This window comes from Taudactylus pleione, unplaced genomic scaffold, assembly GCF_031769625.1.
Source record: "Taudactylus pleione unplaced genomic scaffold, aTauple2 ptg001184l, whole genome shotgun sequence".
Lineage (NCBI taxonomy): Eukaryota > Metazoa > Chordata > Amphibia > Anura > Myobatrachidae > Taudactylus > Taudactylus pleione.
The window spans coordinates 7501-20798 of record NW_028285585.1 but is presented as its reverse complement, the minus strand read 5'-3'; the positions used below and the strand labels follow the sequence as shown (position 1 = coordinate 20798).

Below are 13298 nucleotides of genomic sequence, written 5' to 3'. Positions count from 1 at the left end.
CATTTAATTTTTTCAACTTATCAATGAATTTACTTGAGTGAAGAAGTAAAAGAGGTCTAAAGTTAATGTTTTTGAGCACCTACAGCCAAACCACACTGGACATGCCCAATCTCGTCTGATCTTGGAAGCTATGCAGTGTTGGACCTGTTTAGTACTTGGATAGGAGACCACCTAGTTATCCCAGGTGCTGTAGGTAATTTTATACTGCCATAACATTCTTTTCTATTACATTTTAAATTTAATTTTTTCAACTTATCAATGAATTTACTTGAGTTAAGAAGTAAAAGAGGTCTAAAGTTAATGTTTTTGAGCACCTACAGCCAAACCACACTGGACATGCCCAATCTCGTCTGATATTGGAAGCTATGCAGTGTTGGGCTTGGATAGTACTTGGATGGGAGACCACCTAGGAATCCCTGGTGCTGTAGGTAATTTTATATAGCCATAACATTCTTTTTCTATTAAATTTTACATTTAATTTTTTCAACTTATCAATGAATTTACTTGAGTTAAGAAGTAAAAGATGTCTAAAGTTAATGTTTTTGAGCACCTACAGTCAAACCACACTGGACATGCCCAATCTCATCTGATCTTGGAAGCTATGCAGTGTTTGGCCTGGTTTGTACTTGGATGGGAGACCACCTGGGAATACCAGGTGCTGTAGCTAATTTTATACTGCCATAACATTCTTTTCTAGAACATTTTACATTTAATTTTTTCAACGTATCAATGAATTTACTTGAGTTAAGAAGTAAAAGAGGTCTAAAGTTAATGTTTTTGAGCACCTACAGCCAAACCATACTGGACATGCCCAATCTCATCTGATCTTGGAAGCTATGCAGTGTTGGGCCTGGTTAGTACTTGGATGGGAGACCACCTGGGAATACCAGGTGCTGTAGGTAATTTTATACTGCCATAACATTCTTTTCTATTACATTTTACATTTAATTTTTTCAACTTATTAATGAATTTACTTGAGTTAAGAAGCAATAGAGGTCTAAAGTTAATGCTTTTGCGCACCTACAGCCAAACCACACTGGACATGCCCAATCTTGTCTGATCTTGGAAGCTATGCAGTGTTGGGCATGGTTAGTACTTGGATGGGAGACCACCTGGGAATACCAGGAGCTGTAGGTAATTTTATACTGCCATAACATTCTTTTCTATTATATTTTACATTTAATTTTACAACTTATCATTGAATTTACTTGAGTTAAGAAGTAAAAGAGGTCTAAAGTTAATGTTTTTGAGCACCTACAGCAAAACCACACTGGACATGCCCAATCTCGTCTGATCTTGGAAGCTATGCAGTGTTGGGCCTGGTTAGTACTTGGATGGGAGACCACCTGGGAATACCAGGTGCTGTAGGTAATTTTATACTGCCATAACATTCTTTTCTATTACATTTTACATTTAATTTTTTCAACTTATCAATGAATTTACTTGAGTTAAGAAGTAAAAGAGGTCTAAAGTTAATGGTTTTGAGCACCTACAGCCAAACCACACTGGACATGCCCAATCTCATCTGATCTTGGAAGCTATGCAGTGTTGGGACTGGTTTGTACTTGGATGGGAGACTACCTAGGAATCCCAGGTTCTGTAGGTAATTTTATACTGACATAACATTCTTTTCTATTACATTTTACATTTAATTTTTTCAACTTATCAATGAATTTACTTGAGTAAAGAAGTAAAAGAGGTCTAAAGTTAATGTCTTTGAGCACCTACAGCCAAACCACACTGGACATGCCCAATCTCGTCTGATATTGGAAGATATGCAGTGTTGGGCCTGGATAGTACTTGGATGGGAGACCACCTAGAAATCCCTGGTGCTGTAGGTAATTTTATATAGCCATAACATTCTTTTCTATTACATTTTACATTACATTTTTTCAACTTATCAATGAATTTACTTGAGTTAAGAAGTAATAGCGGTATAAATTTAATGCTTTTGGGCACCTACAGCCAAACCACACTGGACATGCCCAATCTCGTCTGATCTTGGAAAGTATGCAGTGTTGGGCCTGGTTAGTACTTGGATGGGAGACCACCTGGCAATACCAGGTGCTGTAGGTAATTTTATACTGCCATAACATTCTTTTCTATTACATTTTACATTTAATTTTTTCAACTTATCAATGAATTTACTTGAGTTAAGAAGTAAAAGAGGTCTAAAGTTAATGGTTTTGAACACCTACAGCCAAACCACACTGGACATGCCCAATCTCGTCTGATCTTGGAAGCTATGCAGTGTTGGGCCTGGTTAGTACTTGGATGGGAAACCACCTGGGAATACCAGGTGCTGTAGGTAATTTTATACTGCCATAACATTCTTTTCTATTACATTTTACATTTCATTTTTCAACTTATCATTGAATTTACTTGAGTTAAGAAGTAAAAGAGATCTAAAGTTAATGTTTTTGAGCACCTACAGCCAAACCACACTGGACATGCCCAATCTCGTCTGAACTTGGAAGCTATGCAGTGTTGGGCGTGGTTAGTACTTGGATGGTAGACCACCAGGGATTACCAGGTGCTGTAGGTAATTTTATACTGCCATAACATTCTTTTCTATTACATTTTAAATTTAATTTTTTCAACTTATCAATGAATTTACTTGAGTTAAGAAGTAATAGAGGTCTAAAGTTAATGCTTTTGAGCACCTACAGCCAAACCACACTGGACATGCCCAATCTCGTCTGATCTTGGAAGCTATGCAGTGTTGGGCCTGGTTAGTACTTGGATGGGAAACCACCTGGGAATACCAGGTGCTGTAGGTAATTTTATGCAGCCACAACATACTTTTCTATTACATTTTACATTTAATTTTTTCAACTTATCAATGAATTTACTTGAGTGAAGAAGTAAAAGAGGTCTAAAGTTAATGTTTTTGAGCACCTACAGCCAAACCACACTGGACATGCCCAATCTCGTCTGATCTTGGAAGCTATGCAGTGTTGGACCTGTTTAGTACTTGGATAGGAGACCACCTAGTTATCCCAGGTGCTGTAGGTAATTTTATACTGCCATAACATTCTTTTCTATTACATTTTAAATTTAATTTTTTCAACTTATCAATGAATTTACTTGAGTTAAGAAGTAAAAGAGGTCTAAAGTTAATGTTTTTGAGCACCTACAGCCAAACCACACTGGACATGCCCAATCTTGTCTGATCTTGGAAGCTATGCAGTGTTGGGCCTGGTTAGTACTTGGATGGGAGACCACCCGGGAATACCAGGAGCTGTAGATAATTTTATACTGCCATAACATTCTTTTCTATTACATTTTACATTTAATTTTTCAACTTATCATTGAATTTACTTGAGTTAAGAAGTAAAAGAGGTCTAAAGTTAATACTTTTGAGCACCTACAGCCAATCCACACTGGACATGCCCCATCTCGTCTTATCTTGGTAGCTATGCAGTGTTGGGCATGGTCAGTACTTGGATGGGAGACCACCTGGGGAAACCAGCTGCAGTAGGTAATTTTATACTTCCATAACATTCTTTTCTATTACATTGTACATTTAATTTTTTCAACTTATCAATGAATTTACTTGAGTTAAGAAGTAATAGAGGTCTAAAGTTAATGTTTTTGAACACCTACAGCCAAACCACACTGGACATGCCCAATCTCATCTGATCTTGGAAGCTATGCAGTGTTGGGACTGGTTTGTACTTGGATGGGAGACTACCTAGGAATCCCAGGTTCTGTAGGTAATTTTATACTGCCATAACATTCTTTTCTATTACATTTTACATTTAATTTTTTCAACTTATCAGTGAATTTACTTGAGTAAAGAAGTAAAAGAGGTCTAAAGTTAATGTTTTTGAGCACCTACAGCCAAACCACAGTGGACATGCCCAATCTCGTCTGATCTTGGAAGCTCTGCAGTGTTGGGCCTGGTTAGTATTTGGATGGGAGACCACCTAGGAATCCCAGGTGCTGTAGGTAATTTTATACTGCCATAACAGTCTATTACATTTTACATTTAATTTTTTCAACTTATCAATGAATTTACTTGAGTAAAGAAGTAAAAGAGGTCTAAAGTTAATTTCTTTGAGTACTTACAGCCAAACCACACTGGACATGCCCAATCTCGTCTGATATTGGAAGCTATGCAGTGTTGGGCCTGGATAGTACTTGGATGGGAGACCACCTAGGAATCCCTGGTGCTGTAGGTAATTTTATATAGCCATAACATTCTTTTCTATTACATTTTACATTACATTTTTTCAACTTATCAATGAATTTACTTGAGTTAAGAAGTAAAAGAGGTCTAAATTTAATGTTTTTGAGCGCCTATAGCCAAACCACACTGGACATGCCCAATCTCGTCTGATCTTGGAAGTTATGCAGTGTTGGGCCTGCTTTGTACTTGAATGGGAGACCACCTGGGAATATCAGGTGCTGTAGGTAATTTTATACTGCCATAACATTCTTTTCTATTAAATTTTACATTTAATTTTTTCAACTTGTCAATGAATTTACTTGAGTTAAGAAGTAAAAGATGTCTAAAGTTAATGTTTTTGAGCACCTACAGTCAAACCACACTGGACATGCCCAATCTCGTCTGATCTTGGAAGCTCTGCAGTGTTTGGCCTGGTTTGTACTTGGATGGGAGACCACCTGGGAATACCAGGTGCTGTAGGTATTTTTATACTGCCATAACATTCTTTTCTAGAACATTTTAAATTTAAAAGTTTCAACTTATCAATGAATTTACTTGAGTTAAGAAGTAAAAGAGGTCTAAAGTTAATGTTTTTGAGCACCTACAGCCAAACCACACTGGACATGCCCAATCTCATCTGTTCTTGGAAGCTATGCAGTGTTGGGCCTGGTTAGTACTTGGATGGGAGACCACCTGGCAATACCAGGTGCTGTAGTTAATTTTATACTTCCATAACATTCTTTTCTATTACATTTTACATTTAATTTTTTCAACTTATCAATGAATTTACTTGAGTTAAGAAGTAATAGAGGTCTAAAGTTAATGCTTTTGCGCACCTACAGCCAAACCACACTGGACATGCCCAATCTTGTCTGAACTTGGAAGCTATGCAGTGTTGGGCCTGGTTAGTACTTGGATGGGAGACCACCTGGGAATACCATGAGCTGTAGGTAATTTTATACTGCCATAACATTCTTTTCTATTATATTTTACATTTAATTTTACAACTTATCATTGAATTTACTTGAGTTAAGAAGTAAAAGAGGTCTAAAGTTAATGTTTTTGAGCACCTACAGCCAAACCACACTGGACATGCCCAATCTCGTCTGATCTTGGAAGCTATGCAGTGTTGGGCCTGGTTAGTACTTGGATGGGAGACCAACTGGGAATACCAGGTGCGGTAGGTAATTTTATACTGCCATAACTTTCTTTTCTATTACATTTTACATTTAATTTTTTCAACTTATCAATGAATTTACTTGAGTTAAGAAGTAATAGCGGTATAAATTTAATGCTTTTGGGCACCTACAGCCAAACCACACTGGAAATGCCCAATCTCGTCTGATCTTGGAAACTATGCAGTGTTGGGCCTGGTTAGTACTTGGATGGGAGACCACCTGGGAATACCAGGTGCTGTAGGTAATTTTATACTGCCATAACATTCTTTTCTATTACATTTTACATTTAATTTTTTCAACTTATCTATGAATTTACTTGAGTTAAGAAATAAAAGAGGTCTAAAGATAATGGTATTGAGCACCTACAGCCAAACCACACTGGACATGCCCAATCTCGTCTGATCTTGGAAGCTATGCAGTGTTGGGCCTGGTTAGTACTTGGATGGGAGACCACCTGGGAATACCAGGTGCTTTAGGTAATTTTATGCAGCCATAACATTCTTTTCTATTACATTTTACATTTAATTTTTTCAACTTATCAATGAATTTACTTGAGTGAAGAAGTAAAAGAGGTCTAAAGTTAATGTTTTTGAGCACCTACAGCCAAACCACACTGGACATGCCCAATCTCGTCTGATCTTGGAAGCTATGCAGTGTTGGACCTGTTTAGTACTTGGATAGGAGACCACCTAGTTATCCCAGGTGCTGTAGGTAATTTTATACTGCCATAACATTCTTTTCTATTACATTTTAAATTTAATTTTTTCAACTTATCAATGAATTTACTTGAGTAAAGAAGTAAAAGAGGTCTAAAGTTAATGTATTTGAGCACCTACAGCCAAACCACACTGGACATGCCCAATCTCGTCTGATCTTGGAAGCTATGCAGTGTTGGGCCTGGTTAGTACTTGGATGGGAGACCACCCGGGAATACCAGGAGCTGTAGGTAATTTTATACTGCCATAACATTCTTTTCTATTACATTTTACATTTAATTTTTCAACTTATCATTGAATTTACTTGAGTTAAGAAGTAAAAGAGGTCTAAAGTTAATACTTTTGAGCACCTACAGTCAATCCACACTGGACATGCCCCATCTTGTCTTATCTTGGTAGCTATGCAGTGTTGGGCTTGGTCAGTACTTGGATGGGAGACCACCTGGGGAAACCAGCTGCAGTAGGTAATTTTATACTGCCATAACATTCTTTTCTATTACATTTTACATTTAATTTTTTCAACTTATCAATGAATTTACTTGAGTTAAGAAGTAATAGAGGTCTAAAGTTAATGTTTTTGAGCACCTACAGCCAAACCACGCTGGACATGCCCAATCTCGTCTGATCTTGGAAGCTATGCAGTGTTGGGCCTGGTTAGTACTTGGATGGGAGACCACCTGGGAATACCAGGTGCTGTAGGTAATTTTATGCAGCCATAACATTCTTTTCTATTACATTTTACATTTAATTTTTTCAACTTATCAATGAATTTACTTGAGTGAAGAAGTAAAAGAGGTCTAAAGTTAATGTTTTTGAGCACCTACAGCCAAACCACACTGGACATGCCCAATCTCATCTGATCTTGGAAGCTATGCAGTGTTGGACCTGTTTAGTACTTGGATAGGAGACCACCTAGTTATCCCAGGTGCTGTAGGTAATTTTATACTGCCATAACATTCTTTTCTATTACATTTTAAATATAATTTTTTCAACTTATCAATGAATTTACTTGAGTAAAGAAGTAAAAGAGGTCTAAAGTTAATGTTTTTGAGCACCTACAGCCAAACCACACTGGACATGCCCAATCTCATCTGATCTTGGAAGCTATGCAGTGTTGGGCCTGGTTAGTGCTTGGATGGGAGACCACCCTGGAATACCAGGAGCTGTAGGTAATTTTATACTGCCATAACATTCTTTTCTATTACATTTTACATTTAATTTTTCAACTTATCATTGAATTTACTTGAGTTAAGAAGTAAAAGAGGTCTAAAGTTAATACTTTTGAGCACCTACAGCCAATCCACACTGGACATGCCCCATCTCGTCTTATCTTGGTAGCTATGCAGTGTTGTGCATGGTCAGTACTTGGATGGGAGACCACCTGGGGAAACCAGCTGCAGTAGGTAATTTTATACTGCCATAACATTCTTTTCTATTACATTTTACATTTAATTTTTTCAACTTATCAATGAATTTACTTGAGTTAAGAAGTAATAGAGGTCTAAAGTTAATGTTTTTGAGCACATACAGCCAAACCACACTGGACATGCCCAATCTCATCTGATCTTGGAAGCTATGCAGTGTTGGGACTGGTTTGTACTTGGATGGGAGACTACCTAGGAATCCCAGGTTCTGTAGGTAATTTTATACTGCCATAACATTCTTTTCTATTACATTTTACATTTAATTTTTTCAACTTATCAGTGAATTTACTTGAGTAAAGAAGTAAAAGAGGTCTAAAGTTAATGTTTTTGAGCACCTACAGCCAAACCACAGTGGACATGCCCAATCTCGTCTGATCTTGGAAGCTCTGCAGGGTTGGGCCTGGTTAGTATTTGGATGGGAGACCACCTAGGAATCCCAGGTGCTGTAGGTAATTTTATACTGCCATAACAGTCTATTACATTTTACATTTAATTTTTTCAACTTATCAATGAATTTACTTGAGTAAAGAAGTAAAAGAGGTCTAAAGTTAATTTCTTTGAGTACCTACAGCCAAAACACACTGGACATGCCCAATCTCTTCTGATATTGGAAGCTATGCAGTGTTGGGCCTGGATAGTACTTGGATGGGAGACCACCTAGGAATCCCTGGTGCTGTAGGTAATTTTATATAGCCATAACATTCTTTTCTATTACATTTTACATTACATTTTTTCAACTTATCAATTAATTTACTTGAGTTAAGAAGTAAAAGAGGTCTAAATTTAATGTTTTTGAGCGCCTATAGCCAAACCACACTGGACATGCCCAATCTCGTCTGATCTTGGAAGTTATGCAGTGTTGGGCCTGGTTTGTACTTGAATGGGAGACCACCTGGGAATATCAGGTGCTGTAGGTAATTTTATACTGCCATAACATTCTTTTCTATTAAATTTTACATTTAATTTTTTCAACTTGTCAATGAATTTACTTGAGTTAAGAAGTAAAAGATGTCTAAAGTTAATGTTTTTGAGCACCTACAGTCAAACCACACTGGACATGCCCAATCTCGTCTGATCTTGCAAGCTCTGCAGTGTTTGGCCTGGTTTGTACTTGGATGGGAGACCACCTGGGAATACCAGGTGCTGTAGGTACTTTTATACTGCCATAACATTCTTTTCTAGAACATTTTACATTTAATTGTTTCAACTTATCAATGAATTTACTTGAGTTAAGAAGTAAAAGAGGTCTAAAGTTAATGTTTTTGAGCACCTACAGCCAAACCACACTGGACATGCCCAATCTCATCTGATCTTGGAAGCTATGCAGTGTTGGGACTGGTTTGTACTTGGATGGGAGACTACCTAGGAATCCCAGGTTCTGTAGGTAATTTTATACTGCCATAACATTCTTTTCTATTACATTTTACATTTAATTTTTTCAACTTATCAGTGAATTTACTTGAGTAAAGAAGTAAAAGAGGTCTAAAGTTAATGTTTTTGAGCACCTACAGCCAAACCACAGTGGACATGCCCAATCTCGTCTGATCTTGGAAGCTCTGCAGTGTTGGGCCTGGTTAGTATTTGGATGGGAGACCACCTAGGAATCCCAGGTGCTGTAGGTAATTTTATACTGCCATAACAGTCTATTACATTTTACATTTAATTTTTTCAACTTATCAATGAATTTACTTGAGTAAAGAAGTAAAAGAGGTCTAAAGTTAATTTCTTTGAGTACTTACAGCCAAACCACACTGGACATGCCCAATCTCGTCTGATATTGGAAGCTATGCAGTGTTGGGCCTGGATAGTACTTGGATGGGAGACCACCTAGGAATCCCTGGTGCTGTAGGTAATTTTATATAGCCATAACATTCTTTTCTATTACATTTTACATTACATTTTTTCAACTTATCAATGAATTTACTTGAGTTAAGAAGTAAAAGAGGTCTAAATTTAATGTTTTTGAGCGCCTATAGCCAAACCACACTGGACATGCCCAATCTCGTCTGATCTTGGAAGTTATGCAGTGTTGGGCCTGCTTTGTACTTGAATGGGAGACCACCTGGGAATATCAGGTGCTGTAGGTAATTTTATACTGCCATAACATTCTTTTCTATTAAATTTTACATTTAATTTTTTCAACTTGTCAATGAATTTACTTGAGTTAAGAAGTAAAAGATGTCTAAAGTTAATGTTTTTGAGCACCTACAGTCAAACCACACTGGACATGCCCAATCTCGTCTGATCTTGGAAGCTCTGCAGTGTTTGGCCTGGTTTGTACTTGGATGGGAGACCACCTGGGAATACCAGGTGCTGTAGGTATTTTTATACTGCCAAAACATTCTTTTCTAGAACATTTTAAATTTAAAAGTTTCAACTTATCAATGAATTTACTTGAGTTAAGAAGTAAAAGAGGTCTAAAGTTAAGGTTTTTGAGCACCTACAGCCAATCCACACTGGACATGCCCAATCTCATCTGTTCTTGGAAGCTATGCAGTGTTGGGCCTGGTTAGTACTTGGATGGGAGACCACCTGGCAATACCAGGTGCTGTAGTTAATTTTATACTTCCATAACATTCTTTTCTATTACATTTTACATTTCATTTTTTCAACTTATCAATGAATTTACTTGAGTTAAGAAGTAATAGAGGTCTAAAGTTAATGCTTTTGCGCACCTACAGCCAAACCACACTGGACATGCCCAATCTTGTCTGAACTTGGAAGCTATGCAGTGTTGGGCCTGGTTAGTACTTGGATGGGAGACCACCTGGGAATACCATGAGCTGTAGGTAATTTTATACTGCCATAACATTCTTTTCTATTATATTTTACATTTAATTTTACAACTTATCATTGAATTTACTTGAGTTAAGAAGTAAAAGAGGTCTAAAGTTAATGTTTTTGAGCACCTACAGCCAAACCACACTGGACATGCCCAATCTCGTCTGATCTTGGAAGCTATGCAGTGTTGGGCCTGGTTAGTACTTGGATGGGAGACCAACTGGGAATACCAGGTGCGGTAGGTAATTTTATACTGCCATAACTTTCTTTTCTATTACATTTTACATTTAATTTTTTCAACTTATCAATGAATTTACTTGAGTTAAGAAGTAATAGCGGTATAAATTTATTGCTTTTGGGCACCTACAGCCAAACCACACTGGAAATGCCCAATCTCGTCTGATCTTGGAAACTATGCAGTGTTGGGCCTGGTTAGTACTTGGATGGGAGACCACCTGGGAATACCAGGTGCTGTAGGTAATTTTATACTGCCATAACATTCTTTTCTATTACATTTTACATTTAATTTTTTCAACTTATCTATGAATTTACTTGAGTTAAGAAATAAAAGAGGTCTAAAGATAATGGTATTGAGCACCTACAGCCAAACCACACTGGACATGCCCAATCTCGTCTGATCTTGGAAGCTATGCAGTGTTGGGCCTGGTTAGGACTTGGATGGGAGACCACCTGGGAATACCAGGTGCTTTAGGTAATTTTATGCAGCCATAACATTCTTTTCTATTACATTTTACATTTAATTTTTTCAACTTATCAATGAATTTACTTGAGTGAAGAAGTAAAAGAGGTCTAAAGTTAATGTTTTTGAGCACCTACAGCCAAACCACACTGGACATGCCCAATCTCGTCTGATCTTGGAAGCTATGCAGTGTTGGACCTGTTTAGTACTTGGATAGGAGACCACCTAGTTATCCCAGGTGCTGTAGGTAATTTTATACTGCCATAACATTCTTTTCTATTACACTTTAAATTTAATTTTTTCAACTTATCAATGAATTTACTTGAGTAAAGAAGTAAAAGAGGTCTAAAGTTAATGTTTTTGAGCACCTACAGCCAAACCACACTGCACATGCCCAATCTCGTCTGATCTTGGAAGCTATGCAGTGTTGGGCCTGGTTAGTACTTGGATGGGAGACCACCCGGGAATACCAGGAGCTGTAGGTAATTTTATACTGCCATAACATTCTTTTCTATTACATTTTACATTTAATTTTTCAACTTATCATTGAATTTACTTGAGTTAAGAAGTAAAAGAGGTCTAAAGTTAATACTTTTGAGCACCTACAGTCAATCCACACTGGACATGCCCCATCTCGTCTTATCTTGGTAGCTATGCAGTGTTGGGCATGGTCAGTACTTGGATGGGAGACCACCTGGGGAAACCAGCTGCAGTAGGTAATTTTATACTGCCATAACATTCTTTTCTATTACATTTTACATTTAATTTTTTCAACTTATCAATGAATTTACTTGAGTTAAGAAGTAATAGAGGTCTAAAGTTAATGTTTTTGAGCACCTACAGCCAAACCACGCTGGACATGCCCAATCTCATCTGATCTTGGAAGCTATGCAGTGTTGGGCCTGGTTAGTACTTGGATGGGAGACCACCTGGGAATACCAGGTGCTGTAGGTAATTTTATGCAGCCATAACATTCTTTTCTATTACATTTTACATTTAATTTTTTCAACTTATCAATGAATTTACTTGAGTGAAGAAGTAAAAGAGGTCTAAAGTTAATGTTTTTGAGCACCTACAGCCAAACCACACTGGACATGCCCAATCTCATCTGATCTTGGAAGCTATGCAGTGTTGGGCCTGGTTAGTGCTTGGATGGGAGACCACCCTGGAATACCAGGAGCTGTAGGTAATTTTATACTGCCATAACATTCTTTTCTATTACATTTTACATTTAATTTTTCAACTTATCATTGAATTTACTTGAGTTAAGAAGTAAAAGAGGTCTAAAGTTAATACTTTTGAGCACCTACAGCCAATCCACACTGGACATGCCCCATCTCGTCTTATCTTGGTAGCTATGCAGTGTTGTGCATGGTCAGTACTTGGATGGGAGACCACCTGGGGAAACCAGCTGCAGTAGGTAATTTTATACTGCCATAACATTCTTTTCTATTACATTTTACATTTAATTTTTTCAACTTATCAATGAATTTACTTGAGTTAAGAAGTAATAGAGGTCTAAAGTTAATGTTTTTGAGCACATACAGCCAAACCACACTGGACATGCCCAATCTCATCTGATCTTGGAAGCTATGCAGTGTTGGGACTGGTTTGTACTTGGATGGGAGACTACCTAGGAATCCCAGGTTCTGTAGGTAATTTTATACTGCCATAACATTCTTTTCTATTACATTTTACATTTAATTTTTTCAACTTATCAGTGAATTTACTTGAGTAAAGAAGTAAAAGAGGTCTAAAGTTAATGTTTTTGAGCACCTACAGCCAAACCACAGTGGACATGCCCAATCTCGTCTGATCTTGGGAGCTCTGCAGGGTTGGGCCTGGTTAGTATTTGGATGGGAGACCACCTAGGAATCCCAGGTGCTGTAGGTAATTTTATACTGCCATAACAGTCTATTACATTTTACATTTAATTTTTTCAACTTATCAATGAATTTACTTGAGTAAAGAAGTAAAAGAGGTCTAAAGTTAATTTCTTTGAGTACTTACAGCCAAAACACACTGGACATGCCCAATCTCTTCTGATATTGGAAGCTATGCAGTGTTGGGCCTGGATAGTACTTGGATGGGAGACCACCTAGGAATCCCTGGTGCTGTAGGTAATTTTATATAGCCATAACATTCTTTTCTATTACATTTTACATTACATTTTTTCAACTTATCAATTAATTTACTTGAGTTAAGAAGTAAAAGAGGTCTAAATTTAATGTTTTTGAGCGCCTATAGCCAAACCACACTGGACATGCCCAATCTCGTCTGATTTTGGAAGTTATGCAGTGTTGGGCCTGGTTTGTACTTGAATGGGAG

At 37.3% G+C, this 13298-nt stretch overlaps 7 non-coding genes and 45 pseudogenes across 7 annotated transcripts; all 52 read left to right on the top strand.

Annotated features, from left to right (window-relative positions):
* Window positions 1-77: 77 nt before the first annotated feature.
* LOC148451155 (5S ribosomal RNA) lies at window positions 78-196 on the top strand (annotated as a pseudogene).
* Window positions 197-312: 116 nt separating this feature from the next.
* Window positions 313-431, top strand: LOC148451154 (5S ribosomal RNA; annotated as a pseudogene).
* A 117-nt stretch (window positions 432-548) lies between these two features.
* Window positions 549-667, top strand: LOC148451153 (5S ribosomal RNA; annotated as a pseudogene).
* A 116-nt stretch (window positions 668-783) lies between these two features.
* On the top strand, window positions 784-902 carry LOC148451152 (5S ribosomal RNA). The gene has a single exon (XR_015875057.1). It is a non-coding gene; the product is annotated as a 5S ribosomal RNA (ribosomal RNA).
* A 116-nt stretch (window positions 903-1018) lies between these two features.
* LOC148451151 (5S ribosomal RNA) lies at window positions 1019-1137 on the top strand (annotated as a pseudogene).
* Window positions 1138-1252: 115 nt separating this feature from the next.
* Window positions 1253-1371, top strand: LOC148451150 (5S ribosomal RNA; annotated as a pseudogene).
* A 116-nt stretch (window positions 1372-1487) lies between these two features.
* LOC148451149 (5S ribosomal RNA) lies at window positions 1488-1606 on the top strand (annotated as a pseudogene).
* A 116-nt stretch (window positions 1607-1722) lies between these two features.
* On the top strand, window positions 1723-1841 carry LOC148451148 (5S ribosomal RNA; annotated as a pseudogene).
* A 116-nt stretch (window positions 1842-1957) lies between these two features.
* LOC148451147 (5S ribosomal RNA) lies at window positions 1958-2076 on the top strand (annotated as a pseudogene).
* Window positions 2077-2192: 116 nt separating this feature from the next.
* LOC148451146 (5S ribosomal RNA) lies at window positions 2193-2311 on the top strand. The gene has a single exon (XR_015875097.1). It is a non-coding gene; the product is annotated as a 5S ribosomal RNA (ribosomal RNA).
* A 115-nt stretch (window positions 2312-2426) lies between these two features.
* LOC148451145 (5S ribosomal RNA) lies at window positions 2427-2545 on the top strand (annotated as a pseudogene).
* Window positions 2546-2661: 116 nt separating this feature from the next.
* LOC148451144 (5S ribosomal RNA) lies at window positions 2662-2780 on the top strand. Its single transcript, XR_015875096.1, has one exon. It is a non-coding gene; the product is annotated as a 5S ribosomal RNA (ribosomal RNA).
* A 116-nt stretch (window positions 2781-2896) lies between these two features.
* On the top strand, window positions 2897-3015 carry LOC148451143 (5S ribosomal RNA; annotated as a pseudogene).
* A 116-nt stretch (window positions 3016-3131) lies between these two features.
* LOC148451142 (5S ribosomal RNA) lies at window positions 3132-3250 on the top strand (annotated as a pseudogene).
* Window positions 3251-3600: 350 nt separating this feature from the next.
* Window positions 3601-3719, top strand: LOC148451141 (5S ribosomal RNA; annotated as a pseudogene).
* A 116-nt stretch (window positions 3720-3835) lies between these two features.
* Window positions 3836-3954, top strand: LOC148451140 (5S ribosomal RNA; annotated as a pseudogene).
* Window positions 3955-4065: 111 nt separating this feature from the next.
* LOC148451139 (5S ribosomal RNA) lies at window positions 4066-4184 on the top strand (annotated as a pseudogene).
* Window positions 4185-4300: 116 nt separating this feature from the next.
* On the top strand, window positions 4301-4419 carry LOC148451138 (5S ribosomal RNA; annotated as a pseudogene).
* Window positions 4420-4535: 116 nt separating this feature from the next.
* On the top strand, window positions 4536-4654 carry LOC148451137 (5S ribosomal RNA; annotated as a pseudogene).
* A 116-nt stretch (window positions 4655-4770) lies between these two features.
* Window positions 4771-4889, top strand: LOC148451136 (5S ribosomal RNA; annotated as a pseudogene).
* Window positions 4890-5005: 116 nt separating this feature from the next.
* LOC148451135 (5S ribosomal RNA) lies at window positions 5006-5124 on the top strand (annotated as a pseudogene).
* Window positions 5125-5239: 115 nt separating this feature from the next.
* LOC148451134 (5S ribosomal RNA) lies at window positions 5240-5358 on the top strand (annotated as a pseudogene).
* Window positions 5359-5474: 116 nt separating this feature from the next.
* On the top strand, window positions 5475-5593 carry LOC148451133 (5S ribosomal RNA). The gene has a single exon (XR_015875174.1). It is a non-coding gene; the product is annotated as a 5S ribosomal RNA (ribosomal RNA).
* Window positions 5594-5709: 116 nt separating this feature from the next.
* Window positions 5710-5828, top strand: LOC148451132 (5S ribosomal RNA; annotated as a pseudogene).
* Window positions 5829-5944: 116 nt separating this feature from the next.
* On the top strand, window positions 5945-6063 carry LOC148451131 (5S ribosomal RNA; annotated as a pseudogene).
* Window positions 6064-6179: 116 nt separating this feature from the next.
* Window positions 6180-6298, top strand: LOC148451130 (5S ribosomal RNA; annotated as a pseudogene).
* A 350-nt stretch (window positions 6299-6648) lies between these two features.
* Window positions 6649-6767, top strand: LOC148451129 (5S ribosomal RNA). Its single transcript, XR_015875141.1, has one exon. It is a non-coding gene; the product is annotated as a 5S ribosomal RNA (ribosomal RNA).
* A 116-nt stretch (window positions 6768-6883) lies between these two features.
* LOC148451128 (5S ribosomal RNA) lies at window positions 6884-7002 on the top strand (annotated as a pseudogene).
* Window positions 7003-7118: 116 nt separating this feature from the next.
* LOC148451127 (5S ribosomal RNA) lies at window positions 7119-7237 on the top strand (annotated as a pseudogene).
* Window positions 7238-7587: 350 nt separating this feature from the next.
* On the top strand, window positions 7588-7706 carry LOC148451126 (5S ribosomal RNA; annotated as a pseudogene).
* Window positions 7707-7822: 116 nt separating this feature from the next.
* Window positions 7823-7941, top strand: LOC148451125 (5S ribosomal RNA; annotated as a pseudogene).
* A 111-nt stretch (window positions 7942-8052) lies between these two features.
* Window positions 8053-8171, top strand: LOC148451124 (5S ribosomal RNA; annotated as a pseudogene).
* Window positions 8172-8287: 116 nt separating this feature from the next.
* On the top strand, window positions 8288-8406 carry LOC148451123 (5S ribosomal RNA; annotated as a pseudogene).
* A 116-nt stretch (window positions 8407-8522) lies between these two features.
* Window positions 8523-8641, top strand: LOC148451122 (5S ribosomal RNA; annotated as a pseudogene).
* A 116-nt stretch (window positions 8642-8757) lies between these two features.
* Window positions 8758-8876, top strand: LOC148451121 (5S ribosomal RNA; annotated as a pseudogene).
* Window positions 8877-8992: 116 nt separating this feature from the next.
* On the top strand, window positions 8993-9111 carry LOC148451120 (5S ribosomal RNA; annotated as a pseudogene).
* Window positions 9112-9222: 111 nt separating this feature from the next.
* On the top strand, window positions 9223-9341 carry LOC148451119 (5S ribosomal RNA; annotated as a pseudogene).
* A 116-nt stretch (window positions 9342-9457) lies between these two features.
* LOC148451118 (5S ribosomal RNA) lies at window positions 9458-9576 on the top strand (annotated as a pseudogene).
* A 116-nt stretch (window positions 9577-9692) lies between these two features.
* LOC148451117 (5S ribosomal RNA) lies at window positions 9693-9811 on the top strand (annotated as a pseudogene).
* A 116-nt stretch (window positions 9812-9927) lies between these two features.
* On the top strand, window positions 9928-10046 carry LOC148451116 (5S ribosomal RNA; annotated as a pseudogene).
* Window positions 10047-10162: 116 nt separating this feature from the next.
* On the top strand, window positions 10163-10281 carry LOC148451115 (5S ribosomal RNA; annotated as a pseudogene).
* Window positions 10282-10396: 115 nt separating this feature from the next.
* Window positions 10397-10515, top strand: LOC148451114 (5S ribosomal RNA; annotated as a pseudogene).
* Window positions 10516-10631: 116 nt separating this feature from the next.
* On the top strand, window positions 10632-10750 carry LOC148451113 (5S ribosomal RNA). Its single transcript, XR_015875163.1, has one exon. It is a non-coding gene; the product is annotated as a 5S ribosomal RNA (ribosomal RNA).
* A 116-nt stretch (window positions 10751-10866) lies between these two features.
* LOC148451112 (5S ribosomal RNA) lies at window positions 10867-10985 on the top strand (annotated as a pseudogene).
* Window positions 10986-11101: 116 nt separating this feature from the next.
* Window positions 11102-11220, top strand: LOC148451111 (5S ribosomal RNA; annotated as a pseudogene).
* Window positions 11221-11336: 116 nt separating this feature from the next.
* On the top strand, window positions 11337-11455 carry LOC148451110 (5S ribosomal RNA; annotated as a pseudogene).
* A 350-nt stretch (window positions 11456-11805) lies between these two features.
* LOC148451109 (5S ribosomal RNA) lies at window positions 11806-11924 on the top strand. The gene has a single exon (XR_015875054.1). It is a non-coding gene; the product is annotated as a 5S ribosomal RNA (ribosomal RNA).
* A 116-nt stretch (window positions 11925-12040) lies between these two features.
* Window positions 12041-12159, top strand: LOC148451108 (5S ribosomal RNA; annotated as a pseudogene).
* A 350-nt stretch (window positions 12160-12509) lies between these two features.
* On the top strand, window positions 12510-12628 carry LOC148451107 (5S ribosomal RNA; annotated as a pseudogene).
* Window positions 12629-12744: 116 nt separating this feature from the next.
* LOC148451106 (5S ribosomal RNA) lies at window positions 12745-12863 on the top strand (annotated as a pseudogene).
* Window positions 12864-12974: 111 nt separating this feature from the next.
* Window positions 12975-13093, top strand: LOC148451105 (5S ribosomal RNA; annotated as a pseudogene).
* A 116-nt stretch (window positions 13094-13209) lies between these two features.
* Window positions 13210-13298, top strand: part of LOC148451104 (5S ribosomal RNA) — a 119-nt pseudogene continuing 30 nt past the window's right edge.